Here is a 14,634-nt window from a genome sequence, read left to right as displayed (position 1 = left end):
TGGGGCGCGCCAGAGCGCACAGCCACAGGGACAGAAAGCGTGAGGCGCGCGGGGAGCCAGGTCCGGTCCTGCAACTCCAGGTCTCGGAACTTGGCGGCCTCGCCCTGCAGAGACGCAGGTGAGTCGGGTCGGAGGTCAAGAGTTAGGCAACCTCGAGGCTGGGGTGTCTGTCAGGTTGCCAGGCCTCGCTCAGCCCTGCAGCCAAGGGCGCCGCGTCTCTCTGAAGCCCGAGCACTTCGGCCGCGCTGGCTGGGACCCGGATTCCCGGGCTTCTCCGCGCGTTTCTTTGCTGCTGCTGGCCAAGAGCCCGGGGCCCTAGCGAGGAGCCCCGGGGAGGCGCCGGCTGGACCTCTGTCCTTGAACAGTAGGTTCTCGGATTCCGCTGGACCTTTCCTCACTCCCGCCAACCCGAGAGAAGGACCTCCTTACCTCTTGCAGCTTGCGGCACGCAGGGGCCTAGGAGAGATGCCGAGCTGGGACCCCAGAACTTTAGTGGTCATCCTCCTCCCTCTCACAGCCAGTCTGTTTTCCCCTTTCCACCCCTTTCTCTTTCTTTAGGCCCATCTCTTACTCCCGGGCTCCGCTCCTTTCCTTCCTCACTCCACGCTTTTCCTGACCACCCTTCCCCCACCTCCTTTCTCCTTCACCTTCTCCTCTCCCTGGCCTCCTCCTTCTCCCTGACCTGTTTCACTCTCCCTTATTTCCTCACGCCCTCCTCCCTTCCCCCATCTTATTTCATTCCCTTTCCTCAACTCCATGATTTTCTTGCTTTTTGTCCCTGGACCCTGCAGGTGTTTGGTATGGAGGGAACCACACACCCTTGCACCAGAGGTCCCCACCCCTGAACCCCAGGCCTCCTCCCCCTTTCCACCCCTGTGGAATGTCCACTCTGTCTCAGGAGCTGCAGGTAAAAATGCCCAGGCACCCTTGGTAGTGTGATAGGGACGCTCCTCTCTACCCTTGGAGCCTGTGGGACTTTTTCCACCTCCCAGCCCCCAACCCCCAGCAGCCTCAGCCATGGGCCCTGATGAGCCTGTGGGGCTCCAGATGGCGAGCTTGGCCACCCTCCCCGTGGAAATTCCCACTGCAGGCAGATCCTGCAGAGCCTCCGTTTCCTTCTATTGTGGCAGCCTGGAGAGGATCACAGCAGAGTTGAAGGTGGCCATAAGGCCTGGGCCCCAAGCATCCCTTGAGAGCACAGATGGGGGCTCCCAGACCAGGCCTGACCCCCTCCCCCACTCCACACAGGCTAGAGCAGGTTGGATTGACCTTCTCTCCTCTTTTTTCCTGCCAATCCTACTAGATTAAGGGTCCATTTCACTTTGAGATCACCTCAGCTGGGAAGTGTTTCAGGGACTGCCTTAAAACACAGGGGGCTAAATCTGGGAGAGGACAAGGGGGCCCTGGCTCTCACACTAGCCAACAGGGGCAAGGACTGAGCGCTCCTGGCCTACTTCGCTGCTTTGGGGCCAGTGGGACAACCGAGACACTGCCTTTTGGAGAAGAGACAGGGTCCCCAGCTGCAAGGTAGGGCAGCCGGCCAACTTCTACCCTTTTACCTCCCATCTGCAACTACATTTCTGAGGGTGCATTACTCTAATAAATACGGGTTTCCAACAGATAGATGCAGACCTCCCTCACATATTATGTTTCTATGGATGTATCTTTCTCCTTAAATGAAAAGGAAGGTGACTTCCTGTGTGAAGACAACAGTATGTGCACAGGTGGATAGGCAGGGGGAAGAAGGCATGCAGGACTCTCCATAAATGTACCTTCCACAGTAGAGCTCTGCCCTTTCGGAGAGTGTGGTCAAAACAGGAGGACTGGGCTAACACTCATTCTGAATTCCCCTCCCTCATTTTCCCCTCACAACGTGAATTACTGGCAGTGACATGAGATTTGGAGAGAAATGTTTATATGATCCAAGATGAGAACTAGCTTCCATGACAATCAGATGCACTATTTCCATACAGGCAATTTATGGTATCATTACAATTAGTCTTGTACAAAGTGGTCCCATAAGGACCTGTCTAATTTGCAGTCAGAGAAGAGGGAATAGATTTTATTACCAGAGTTGTAATGACTGTGTGTGTTCTTGAAAGTAATAAAAACCACATTGAAATTATACTGCAATTTATACTTAAAAAAATACACACCCATTCACCCATTAGTATAATAGAGAGGGTGGCCTGTGTTTGTGTGTGTATGTAATTGTGCCCACACACAAAGCAAGTGAGCATGGATGCGGGCACATGTGGACATTTTACAGCTCCTACAGCCAGTAAGCTTGTAAGGACTCAAACCACACAAGCATGCTTTTGTGAGAGTTGGCACCAATGAAACTCTTCTCCTCAGGAGAGAGCCCACAGAGTGAGGAGACTGCCTTTGGGGTTGGATCGGAGGAAGACAGGGCTTTCTTTAAATCACAATCACACCTATCTTGGGCCAAAGCATTGACCCTGGAGTCCACCAGAGAGGCTTGGAGCCACGTTCTACCTCTTCTGTAGTCTTGTGACCTCGGGCAGTCCTTCAGCCTTGCTAAGCAGCAGTTTTCTCACCTATAAAGAAGATAATAATGGTGTGGACTTTATAGGCCTGCAGTCAGGATTAAAGAAACCATGGAAGGGAAGCACTTACAGAGCCCTCTTGTGTAGTAAATGTTCCTGTGCTGGTGGCTGAGGGTGGGTGTGAGGGGTGATTGCCAAACCCAAAGAGGGAGGCTGAATCTTTCCTCCACTGAGTTGAGATCAGACAGCAGTATTCTTGGGTGTCCCTTTTTTCACTTGGGGAAAAAAAGCATTATTTATCAATCAAATTTTGCAGGGTTTTTGGTTTTTTTTTTGGTCCCCAAACAAGGATACTAGTTCTCTTAATCATTTAAGTTTTAGGATATACCTTCAGAACCACCAATAACCACCAATACCTTCAGCCTCCCCCTCTTCCACTCTCTTGAGCCACTGCAAACAAATCCCGCACCCAGGCCAAGCTTCCCTCTCCCACAAATGCATCATTTTTTAGCTGCAGTAAACAAATCCCCGAAGTCTCATGTCATTGTTATCATGTTTAGATAAAGATCTGGCCAATTAGTGTCCTTGGTGGAATGTAAATAAATCTGCTGCCCCAGACCTACCCCAGTGGTGGGTGTCCTTCTCAACCAAGCAACACCAGCACTTTTTCTCTCCTTTTCCTTCTCGTGTGGGCAAGGAAGTCTGGCCTTCAAATTCACATGGTTTCTAATCTCTGTGTGTGGACCAGATCTGGTATGTTACCTTCTCTGAACCTATTTTCTTTTTCATAAAGAGGAGTTCATGAAGACCACCTCACAGTTGGGAGGGAGCAGCAGCAATAATTGGAATAATACTGCTGATAATAATAACTGTAATACTCTCACCAATATGATATGGTGACCAATATGCAATGGTCATATTGATAACATTAGCTACTGTTCATGGATGGCTTTTATACTAGCACTGTGGTATGGCCCAATGATTAAGAGCTTCCTCACTCATCAACTCCTGCATAAACTGTCAACCCATAGGTAAGCCACATGGGTAGGGCTGGGAGACTCATGGGTATGGAGATCAGAGAAGAGCACCAGGCATTGTGTGAAGGCTCCTTAACTGTTCACCACTGTTATTGTTTCTGCTTCTTGTAACAGAATCCTTGACTATGGCCCTATTAATGTAACCATTTTACAGAGGAGGAAACTGAGGCGGGAGAGGAGGTAACTAGCCCAAGGTTGTTAAGTTCCTTGCCTTCCATATTCAACTACCTTTCTCCACCCTTCTGCCTTTCCTGGGCAGCCCCAGGGTTACCAGCCTGAGAACCGTTGTTTGGGCTGCACTGCCCAAGCACTTCTCTCTGCTTTTGCCAATTCCTGTGCGGTACTGGACAGTCCTACTTCTCCCCACCTTAAATGTTTCTGCAAGGCCTAAGTGGTAGTCCACAGCCCCCAAGAAGAATGTGCCCGGGTGGTGGGATTGACTGGAAACTGTCTGGAAGATAAACTGCCTGTGGATGGGGCAGGGACCGTGGACCTCCTCCCCGCCTCTCCTCTGGCTACCAGCAACCCCTCTGAGCTGCTTCCTTTCTCACCATCTCCCTCTTTCTTTACTTTCTCTTCAAAAAGAAGAGGGGCTGCCGCCTTCTTCTTTGCCTTCTGAGGCTCTTGCCCTGGAGTTAATACTAATCGTGATTATAAGCTTCCCACCCGGTAAACAAAAAAATCACAGGCATGATAGTTACAACATTCCTATGAAACAGATTTTTGTTCCTTTCCCTTCAATTTAGAGCCATGGAAATCGAGGTCCAGAAATAAAATGACTTGTCCAAGGTCACAAAGCAGATAGGAGGTGGATGCAAAACTTCCAGGCCTGCAGACGCTGCGGCTCCACCGCAGGGGTGGGCAGCGGAGAACGTCCTGCTCCTGCCCGACTCCAGAAACCAGGATTCCAGGGCTACCTGCCCCCCAGGGAGACCTTCCCGGTGTCCCTGAGCTGACCGCTTAGCCCGTGGGCCGCCTCGATGTGGAAGCGGCGCCTGCAGTCCTAATATCAGAGGAGTCCCCTCTGTAGTCCAGGGAGCGCTGCCAGCCCCCACTCCCAGGGAACGAGCTCCAAGGCTTTTCGAGGCGCCCCCCCACCCACCCACCCCCGCCTCTGTCCGGGCCTCTCAGGCCACTCTGCCCACGCCCTTCGCAGAAAAAGGAACTTCCCACTGGGAAACAAACCACCGCAACCCGGCGGGGCCGGGGACACTCTGGAGCCAGTCTCCAGCCCCTGGAAACCCGGTCCATCGGAACTGGAGCTAGTGTCCGTACCTCGCGCGCTGCGCTTCCTAGAACAGAGTGATGGGTTCAAATTCTGTCCCACTCTGTTTCCAGGCGGATTCCTGACTTCTGAGTCCTGCTTTTGTAGAACTGGAAATAGTCAAAGTACCCACCTCATAGTTCGCTCTGAGGGTTCAAGGAGATTACCTCTGTGAACCACTTAGTATGGTGCCTGGCACAATAAACGCTCAATCAATGTTAGTTTATTATGATTAACTCCGGGACTAGTGGAGGCTATCTTTTCCGTTTCTGGGTGTGAGCTCTGTGTCCCTGGGGGCATCGAAGCCGCGGACGCGGCCGGATGGCGCCCCTGGGGCCCGTGGCTGGACACTTGGGAGCGCGAATTTTTGGAGAAGAGCCGGCATAACCCTGTGGCGCCAGGTTTGAGGCTGGGCTTGGGCGCTTACGTGAACTCACGCGGCGTTCTCTGCGTGTGCGTCTGTCCTGAACCGCGTGCGTGTCTTGGCCTGTGCGTGTCACCAGCGGGTACCGCTGACGCGCCTGCAGGGACCTCACCTGCGCTCGGTTTACCTGACGGATGCGTGGTGTCCGCGCTGTGTACACAAACCCCGGCGAGCCAGGAGTCCAGGGTGCTCGCCCTCCAGCTCATCGAACAATTTTCGCTATTAATGGTTATTTTATTTATATCGTTAGAACAGTCCCCCCGGGTCTGTTTACACCAGCGTCTGGCCGTCCCGGCCGCAGTGTTTGGACAAAGGATTACACTAATGGATGGAGAGCAGGGCGGGGGAAGGAGACGCGGCTGGAAACGGGGCTCCGGGCCGACGCTCGGGGTGGGCCTCCTGGGAAGAGGCAGCAGGCCTCTCCTGGGCTCGACCTCTGACCCTAGGAGGGAAGGAAACGTGTCTGCCCGCGATAGGAAGCCTAGGCCTCCGGAGGGGTGGAGGCTGGAGGTGCCTGCGGGGTAGAGGGAAGGGAGTGGGAGAGGAGGGGGCTCCTACCTCTCCTCTCTCAAGGCCGACTCCAAATTCGAGGTCGTCCCGCTTGGGTGCGCACACACGTCCACAAGTAAACAAGACCTGGAGCTACCAGGATGGCGGCCGCTTTGATTCACCCTATCGGTGGCGGCCAGTTTAGTGCTTCGGCCTCCAAATCCGGATTATGACTGAGCCCCGGGCTCCTGGCGGCCGGCGGGGTTAGAGCGGCCTTCCAAGAGTGGCGGCCCGGCGAGCCGCAGCTCCCCACAGCACCTTTGTGCGGCCTGGGCACCCACCTCCGCGCAGTGGGAAGGCCCACCATCTGGCAGCGGGCAGGTGTCTGGGATCTTGGCAGCAATGAGCTCGAAAAGGCTAGGCTTGGAATTCCTGGTTTTAAAGCGTCTTTGCTTACAGGGCTAGGGTTGATGCAGAAAAATATCTAACTTTTGGTTAGCATTTACTTTGTGCCAGACACCATGCCAAGCATTTTTCCACTCCATAACAGTCCTAGGAACTATTATCCCATTTTACAGAAAAGGAAACAGGAGACTTCAGCAAAGGCTCACAGCCAGTGTCAGAGCCCTGACTCTAACCATGCAGTCGCGCTTCAGAACTAGTGCGATGCTTAAAGTTCTGAGGTTCCTGCACCCGTTCAGAACCATGATGTGAGCTATGAACCCTCTCCCTCAGAAGGATGGAACCGTTTGTCAGTTATTCCATGGGTTTCCCGGACCCCTTTAGGCCCGTCCATGGACCTCTGATTAATAACTTTGGCTTTACAGGTTATACAAGTATTTGGTTTGTTATTTTTTTTTAAATTTTTATTTATTTATTTGACTATACCGGGTCCTAGATGTGGCATGCGGGTTCCTCGACCAGGAATCGAACCTGGGCTCCCAGCATTGGGAACTCAGAGCCTTAGCCACCGGACCACCAGGGAAGTCCCTTATATTGTCAATTTTGAACATCAATTAGTAAGGTAACTTTTTCTGTCGTTTTATAAATGAAGATTCCTGAAGCTCAGAGAGGCAAAGTCCTTCCTTCGTTCAGGATCACACAGCTACTAAATGTGGAACTGGGGTCTCAGATCTTTGGTCTCTAGAATCTTCGTGCACACTTCTCCAGTCTCCCCAGACCCTGAGGTTCTCCTTTTTTTCCCCTCTTGCCTCTCCCTTTCTCTATTCTGGGGGGAGGACATGGGGCCAGCCCTTTGGACGGTTTGGTTATTTCTTGGGGCCTCTGAGAGGTGCTGGGCTGGCGGAGGCGCGGCGTCGGGACCCAGTTGCCCTGTGCTTTGGGGGCCGCGCTGCCAGGACGCACGCTCCGGTAAACGGTTTATCTAAAGACAACTTCTGTTTCTCGTTCGCTGTCGGGAGTTGCCCTGCAACCAGCAATGAAAAATGCGCCTTTTCCCGAGACTCTGGCGCTGGTGATTTATGTGGGAACCGAAATCACCCTCGGGGCCTGGGCTTCTCAGCTGGGCTTAGCGGGGTGGAGGGCTGGGGCGGGCCTGGAAGAAAACCTAGTGCCCTGGCCCCTCCAGCGCCCGCTTTTACGGCGCCTCCCCACCACCCCTACCTCCAGGACATTTTACAGCCGCTCCCCCAGGAAGCTGAGCGCTTTATCGCGGTTAAGTAAACACCATTATCCCAGGTCCATTAACAAGGAGATTTTGCGTTGTAAATAGACCGCAAGAGGGAGAAGAGCAGCCCCAGAGAACTCGCTTGTAAAACGGTAAAGGGTCTTTAAGATTTATGGCCGCTGATTGGCCCCCCAACCTTCTAAGAAATCCCAGTCTTGACCAAAGCCAGAGGTGGGGCATTCCCCCCTGCCCTAGAAATCCCGCCCTGGGGTGTTAGGACTTTGAGAGTCGGGAGTCCCCAGGACGCGTCTAGCCTAGTCATTAATTTTCTTAGTTACAAGCCCAGGAATGCCGATCTTTTTCCGGCTGTGGATGCATAGATAAACTCTGCAGCTCTCCAGAAGCTCTGAGCAGAAAGCATCCAGTGGAGATGGTGCCAGGGGCCAGAATACTTGTTTTCCAGGCTACTGCCTCATTTGTAAACTGGATAGGGCTTTCAGCAGCTACTTAGGAGTATAGAAAGCACAGGAGACTTGTAATTGGGGGGCACTGTCCCAACTTCCTGTGTTCTGAGGTCTCATTTGGCCAGCTCATATAGCCTTGGTTTTGCTTCTCTTTCCAAAAGGAAATGCCCACCTTGTTTCCTCTTGGGCCAGACGATGTATGTAATCAAGTGAGGATGCTGGTCCTGGCACACAGCCCAGCAGACAGTCCTGGCTTTCCACCTCTCTGAGTTTCTATTTCTGATGAGTATCTAGTGACTTGTTCCAGGAAGTTTTTACTCATCTAGAGTGTGGTTCTCTTATCCCCTCAAGTCAATATTTATATTGACGAAACAGTAGATTTTGAACTAGGAAATGTGTCTCAGTTTGATGGAGAAAACAAAGGGACAAGTTCTCCAGGCCAAGGGAAGCTTCGGGAGAACCCCACCCCTCCTAACCTTTGCCAAAGTCACTTTCAGGAAGAAGTCCCTGCAGAGAGGCTGCTCCTTCTTCAGCCTTAAGAATTCAGTGGTTCTTGTGATAGCTCCCACCTGGTAGAAAGGTTAGCTTTGGGGGAGGGGCAATAGAGAAAAAACAGGAAGCAAAATGATGCTAGAAGTTGGTTTGGCCCTTTGGCATAATTAGCTCCATCTAGAGCAGGGACTTTTAACTTTGTTTTTCTTGGCCCCTTTATAATTTTGAGAGTCTGGGGAAGACTATAACCCCCTGTCAGAATAATATTTTAAATGCATAAAATTAAATGCATATAATAATATTGAATTATATTTGTCAAAATATTAAAAAATAGGCATATAATAATATAGGTGCCACTTTATTAACTGATTAAATAAAGATGTACTTTCCCCTTTAAGTTCATGGGCCCCCTGAATTCCATCCTCAGCCTGGGGGAATGGGGGAGTTCATAAACTGCCAGGTTATGAACCATTGATCTAGGATCAAAATCTAGACCACTTCATCTCAAAGAGTGTTCTTTGTATCAACTGCATCAGAACCTTCAAGGGGTGTTTGTTAGAAAATTACTTCTTCTAGGATGTAATCTGTAGGTGGACCTAGAAAACTTCCTTTAAAAGAATTTTTATTTATTTGGTTGCATTGGGTCTTAGTTGCAGCATGCAGGATCTTTAGTTGTGACAGAAGGGTCTGGGCTTCCCAGGTGGCTCAGAGGGAAAGAACTTGCCTGCCAAGTAGAAGATGGGGATTGATCTCAGGGTCAGGAAGATATCCTGGAGAAGGAAATGGCAACCCACTCCAGTATTCTTGCCTTGCAGGACAGAGGGGCCCGGTGGGCTGCAGTTCATGGGGTCTTAAAGAGTCAGACATGACTTAGCAACTAAACAACAACAACATGTAGGATCTAGTTCCCCAACCAGGGATTGAACCCAGACTCTCTGTGCTGGGAGCAGAGTCTTAGCCACTGGACCACAAGGGAAATCCCAGAAACCTGTATTTTAAACCGAATTCTCTGAATACTGTTTTCACACACAAAGTGTGAGAATCACTGCATCTGGACTTTACTGAGTAGCGTCAGCACTGTGGTTGGTTGCTTGGATAATGATAGGAAGATCCTTGGAGAGCTGAGGGGTGGAATGGGAAAGCAGTATTACTGCTTCCTTGCAGACTACTTGGAGGTGGTGCACATGGGCTTGGTGGACACAGCAAGCTGGGGCATGGGAGAACACCAGGAAATTAGTGGCAGGATTGGATTATCTTGATAAAGGATACCAATATGCTAGCAGAGGCTCTGCAAAGACTTCAGAAATTAACTGGTTCAGTTGATTTGTAGGTTGTAGCAAGCCACAACCTTACAACTTTATATAAACTTCTCCATCAGCTCTTGCACAGGCCTCCTTTCTGCTTCCAATGCTCTGAGTTCTGAGCTCCTTTACAGAGTCTTCCCATGTTGGCATCATTGGAGCTTTCACTGGAGCATTCACTCACTCGTTCATTCAGTGAATGCCATGAACCAGGCCTTGTCCTAGATGCTATGAAAGATATAGAAATGAGTAAAGAGGTGATTACTACCCTTAAGGTATTTTCTCTCTCTCTTGTCACTACTAAATCTTAAACATACTTGATAAGCATTTGACCCAGCCACGATCTGATGTTTGTGTAATCACCAAGGCCATAGAAATCTTACTGGGAGGGAAGAAGAGTTTACAGCATGTTGGCTAATTGGGGACTTGTCTTTTCTATTGATGAACACAGTTGTAATGTTATTGAAAAAAGTGGGGCTTGTTCCAGGTGTAACCAATGCGTAAGATAAACCCAACATGACATTTGAGAATAGTTATGAAATTACTGGCCCTGGATCAAGCAAGTTATTACAAATGACAGCATAGAAGATACACAGCTCTAACTAATGCGTTGTCACCTGGCATGAGCTCGATCTCTAGCAGTACTGTTTGCCTTACTTTGCATTCTCACACATGTTTCTATCAGGGTCACAGAGCCTATTCTCATAGAGAGCAGGCGGATCTGTGTGCAGAATTCAGAGGATAATAAAAACAAGAAAGAGTGAAAAGGAAGTAGGGTCTAGATTCATAAGATTTGGGTTCCAGTTCTGTTTCTGTCACTTAAGAACTCTGTGACTTGGACAAATAAGTTGAGTTTGAATTTTCTCTTTGGCAAAATGGTTACAGCAATGCATATTTCATAAACTTATTGGGAGGAGTAAGTTGGATAATGTGTCATAAAAGTGCTTTGTAAACTACAAGTCACTATACAGTATCAGATCAGTTCAGTCGCTCAGTCGTGTCTGACTCTTTGCGACCCCATGAATCGCAGCACACCAGGCCTCCCTGTCCATCACCAACTCCCGGAGTTCACTCAGACTCACGTCCATCGAGTCAGGGATGCCATCCAGCCATCTCATCCTCTGTCGTCCCCTTCTCTTCCTGCCCTGAATCCCTCCCAGCATCAGAGTCTTTTGCAATGAGTCAACTCTTCACATGAGGTGGCCAAAGTATTGGAGTTTCAGCTTCAGCATCAGTCCTTCCAAAGAACACCCAGGACTGATCTCCTTTAGAATGGACTGGTTGGATCTCCTTGCAGGCCAAGGGACTCTCAAGAGTCTTCTCCAACACCACAGTTCAAAAGCATCAATTCTTCGGTGTTCAGCTTTCTTCACAGTCCAACTCTCACATCCATACATGACCACTGGAAAAACCATAGCCTTGACTAGATGGACCTTTGTTGACAAAGTAATGTCTCTGCTTTTGAATATGCTATCTAGGCTGGTCATACGTTTTCTTCCAAGGAGCAAGTGTCTTTTAATTTCATGGCTGCAGTCACCATCTGCCGTGATTCTGGAGCCCCGCCAAAAATAAAGTCTGTCACTGTTTCCACTGTTTCCCCATCTATTTGCCATGAAGTGATGGGACCAGATGCAATGATCTTCGTTTTCTGAATGTTGAGCTTTAACCCCACCTTTTCACTCTCCTCTTTCACTTTCATCAAGAGGCTCTTTAGCTCTTCTTCACTTTCTGCCATAAGGCTGGTGTCATCTGCATATCTGAGGTTATTGATATTTCTCCCAGCAATCTTGATTCCAGCTTGTGCTTCTTCCAGCCCAGTGTAAGTAGTAATTATATGCTTTTGGACTCAGGCAGACATGAATTCCAGGTGGGTAGATATCACTTACTTGCCATTTATATAAGTTAACTTTCTGGGCTGAGTTTTCTTATCCTAAAATGAGACTAATAATATCTTTCTCTGAATCACTGTTCTAAGATTTAAATGAAGTCCTGGTATGTAAAAGACTGCCCACCACATAGTAAAGAAGCCGACAAGCTATTCCTAGGTTGTCAGTGTTGGGATGGCAGTGACGGTGTCCAGTTATCTTTATGTCATTAGAACAGGGCACAGAGTGCTGCATATAGCAGACTCAGTGTTGGTTGAATGATTAAGGAAGCTTCCTTAATCAGGTGTCACCAAGCACAGCATAAACTATACCTAAGAAAGTCCTCATTGGCTAAGCAGAGCTACTCCTGGGTCAATTTCAACACTAATTTTATCCCAGTGGGTCCCCTGCATTCACCCCTCTCCCTTTAGGAATGATGAGACTCAGAGTCAGTAGCAGCAAATGGCTGCAGCACATGGCTTGGGGAACATACAAGTTTTTTATTTAATCAAGAAAACAACCATCAACAAATAATTATTGAGATAGTACTATGTACCAAACACTGTTCTAAGTGTTGGAAATTAAACAATAAACAAGACAGACAAGATTTCTGTCTTCAGTCTCTTCAGCCGAAGAATGAAGCCTGGAGTTTCTGTTTCTTTTCTTGTTTTGTTTTTGAGATGAGTAGATTTCAGAATCCGGAGACTGATGTCCAGGGAACTTGCTGCAGTGACTGAGCTTGAGAAGGTGGTCTCTGTTTGAGGAATTCAGTGGGGTTGCAAAGAGTCAGACATGAGTGAGTGACTGAGCAGACACACAAGGACATACAAAGGACAGGAGAAAGAAGCCGAAGCCCAAGAATACTGGTGTGGGTAGCTTATCCCTTCTCCAGTGGATCTTCCCGACCCAGGAATTGAACTGGGGTCTCCTGCATTGCAGGTGGATTCTTTACCAACTGAGCTATCAGGGAAGCCCATAATCACACATACTAGTCAATAAAGACACAACTGCAGCAGGAGAAAAAAGAAGAGAGAGAGGGTAGGGGAAAATAGAATCAGTTTTCTATTCCTGCTGCAACAAATTACCACAAACTGAGCAATATAAAACAACACAAATTTATTGCCTTAGTGTTCTCTAAGTTAGAAATCTGACATGGGTCTCACTGGGCCAGAATCAAAGTGGTAGCTTTTCTGGAGGTTCTGGGGGGAATCCATTTCCTTGCCTTTTCCAACTTCTAGAGGCTGCCCACATTCCTTGGCTAATAGCCCCCTCCCTCTGTCTTCAAAACCAGCAATAACAGACTAAGTCCTTCTTAGCTGCCATCTCACTAATTCCCTCTGACCACACTTGGGAAAAATTTCTGTGTTATTAAGGATTCATGTGATTAGGTTGGGTTCACCTGGTTTATCCAGGAAAATCTCCCCATATCAAGGTCTATACCCATAATCACAGTGCAACTTTGCCATGTAAGGTAACATATTCATAGGTTCCAGGAGTTAGGGTATGGGCATCTTTAGAGACCATTATTCTGTCTATCAGAAAGAGAGAGATGGGAGAGGAGAAAGGAAAGAGAAAGGGGTGTGGTGGGTGGGAGGAAGAGTGGAGTGGGGAGACAAGGGGAGAGGGCTGGAAGGCGGGGAGAAATACTTCCCTGGTGTCTTTCCTGGAAGAATGGACTTCCAGTAGCTGAACAATTAAGAATTAAGAATGCAGCTAAATCCAACATTATCTACTCTTTGCTGCACATTCAACAGCTTCAGACACAACATATGACACTTGCTGCTGCTGCTAAGTCACTTCAGTCGTCTCCAACTCTGTGCGACCCCATAGATGGCAGCCCACCAGGCTCCCCCGTCCCTGGGATTCTCCAGACAAGAACACTGGAGTGGGTTGCCATTTCCTTCTCCAAGGCATGAAAATGAAAAGTGAAAGTGAAGTCGCTCAGTCATGTCCGACTCCTAGCAACCCCATGGACTGCAGCCTACCAGGCTTCTCCATCCATGGGATTTTCCAGGCAAGAATACTGGAGTGGATTGTCATTGCCTTCTCCGTATGACACTTGAAGCACAAGCAAATGCTATGCCCTCTGTCTTCATCTAGGAATCCCCTGCTACTTGCAGGCTGTGTTTGAGTGTGCAGGAAATCAACTCCCTGTTAACTATGCTTTATCTTTGTCCTATTTCCAGGCTTCCATCTGATGCAAGATGAGTCCCAGGCAAAACTGCAAGAAAGCTGACATTTGTCTTTGATGCCACACTTGTCTTTACTACTAAACAGACTCCTCTGCTTAAAAGCACATGCAAAAATGTCTGAAAGATTTTTTTTTCTTTATAAGATACACACATAGGAAAAGCCTGGAAGAGAGTCTCCAAAATGATAGCATTTATTAGGTGGTAAAATTATGGATTTTTTATTTCCCTCTTAAACACTACCTGTTCTTTTGTATTTATCAATAAAAATGTTAAATCACAAGTGCCACCCATTTGATGGAGAATTCACTTTGCAATATAGAACTGAGAGGTAGAGATCAAGATTTAGATTTTATATTTTTACTTCTGGGGAAGCAGCTTTGCCCAGAAGTGAGGCATGTGAGACACAGGTAGATCTGGGTTGGAGTCCTAATTCCTCCACATATAAGCTGGTTGACCCTGGGCAAGAGACTCAGTGTCTTCAGATATAAAACAGGGAAACTAACTTTTAACTCATAGTGTTTCTGGAGAATTACATCACAGGGGCACACAAACTACTTTGGCTGGCATCTGGCACACAATGGGCCCTCAGTAAACACAGTTTTTATTTTTAGAGCTCAAACATTCCTTAATTCAACCTTCAAAGCAAATATCAAATCTACTATCAGGGAGAGCAGGAGTGGTCATGGACCTGATTTCTGAATATGGCAATTATAGAATGTGTTTCCATTTGCAAATCTCCAATTTGGGTGAAAACTCATTCGTGACCATTATATAGACAAACAGTATTGGTAATACAGGATGTTAAAGCAAAGAGTAAGAAAAACAGCGTTTCAAATTTATTTACATATTACTTAAGGGGCACTTAGTATTTTCCAGGCCCTCTAGAGATGGGTCTCTGTCCCTAAGAATTTATAGTGTACCTGGAAGAAAAGAAATGAATCTGAGTAGCTATAAAAAGAGACAGAATAGATA

General features: G+C 48.2%; 1 long non-coding RNA gene across 2 annotated transcripts; it reads right to left on the bottom strand.

Moving 5' to 3' along the window:
- Positions 1 to 1,901: 1,901 nt before the first annotated feature.
- LOC147344153 (uncharacterized) lies at positions 1,902 to 6,112 on the bottom strand. 2 transcript variants are annotated; one of them, XR_015155166.1, is made up of 4 exons: positions 5,791 to 6,112; positions 5,236 to 5,674; positions 2,638 to 2,782; positions 1,902 to 2,558 (listed from the first exon to the last, which is right to left on the bottom strand). It is a non-coding gene; the product is annotated as an uncharacterized LOC147344153 (long non-coding RNA). The 2 variants fall into 2 exon arrangements; XR_015155167.1 differs by lacking the exon at positions 5,236 to 5,674 and having other exon boundaries at positions 5,791 to 6,110.
- Positions 6,113 to 14,634: the final 8,522 nt, after the last annotated feature.

Source organism: Bos grunniens, chromosome 26, assembly GCF_055505025.1.
Source record: "Bos grunniens cultivar Pamir isolate PY7600 chromosome 26, Bosgru_T2T1.0, whole genome shotgun sequence".
NCBI lineage: Eukaryota > Metazoa > Chordata > Mammalia > Artiodactyla > Bovidae > Bos > Bos grunniens.
Note: the sequence above shows the minus strand (reverse complement) of the source record. Positions and strands in the feature narration are given on the sequence as shown.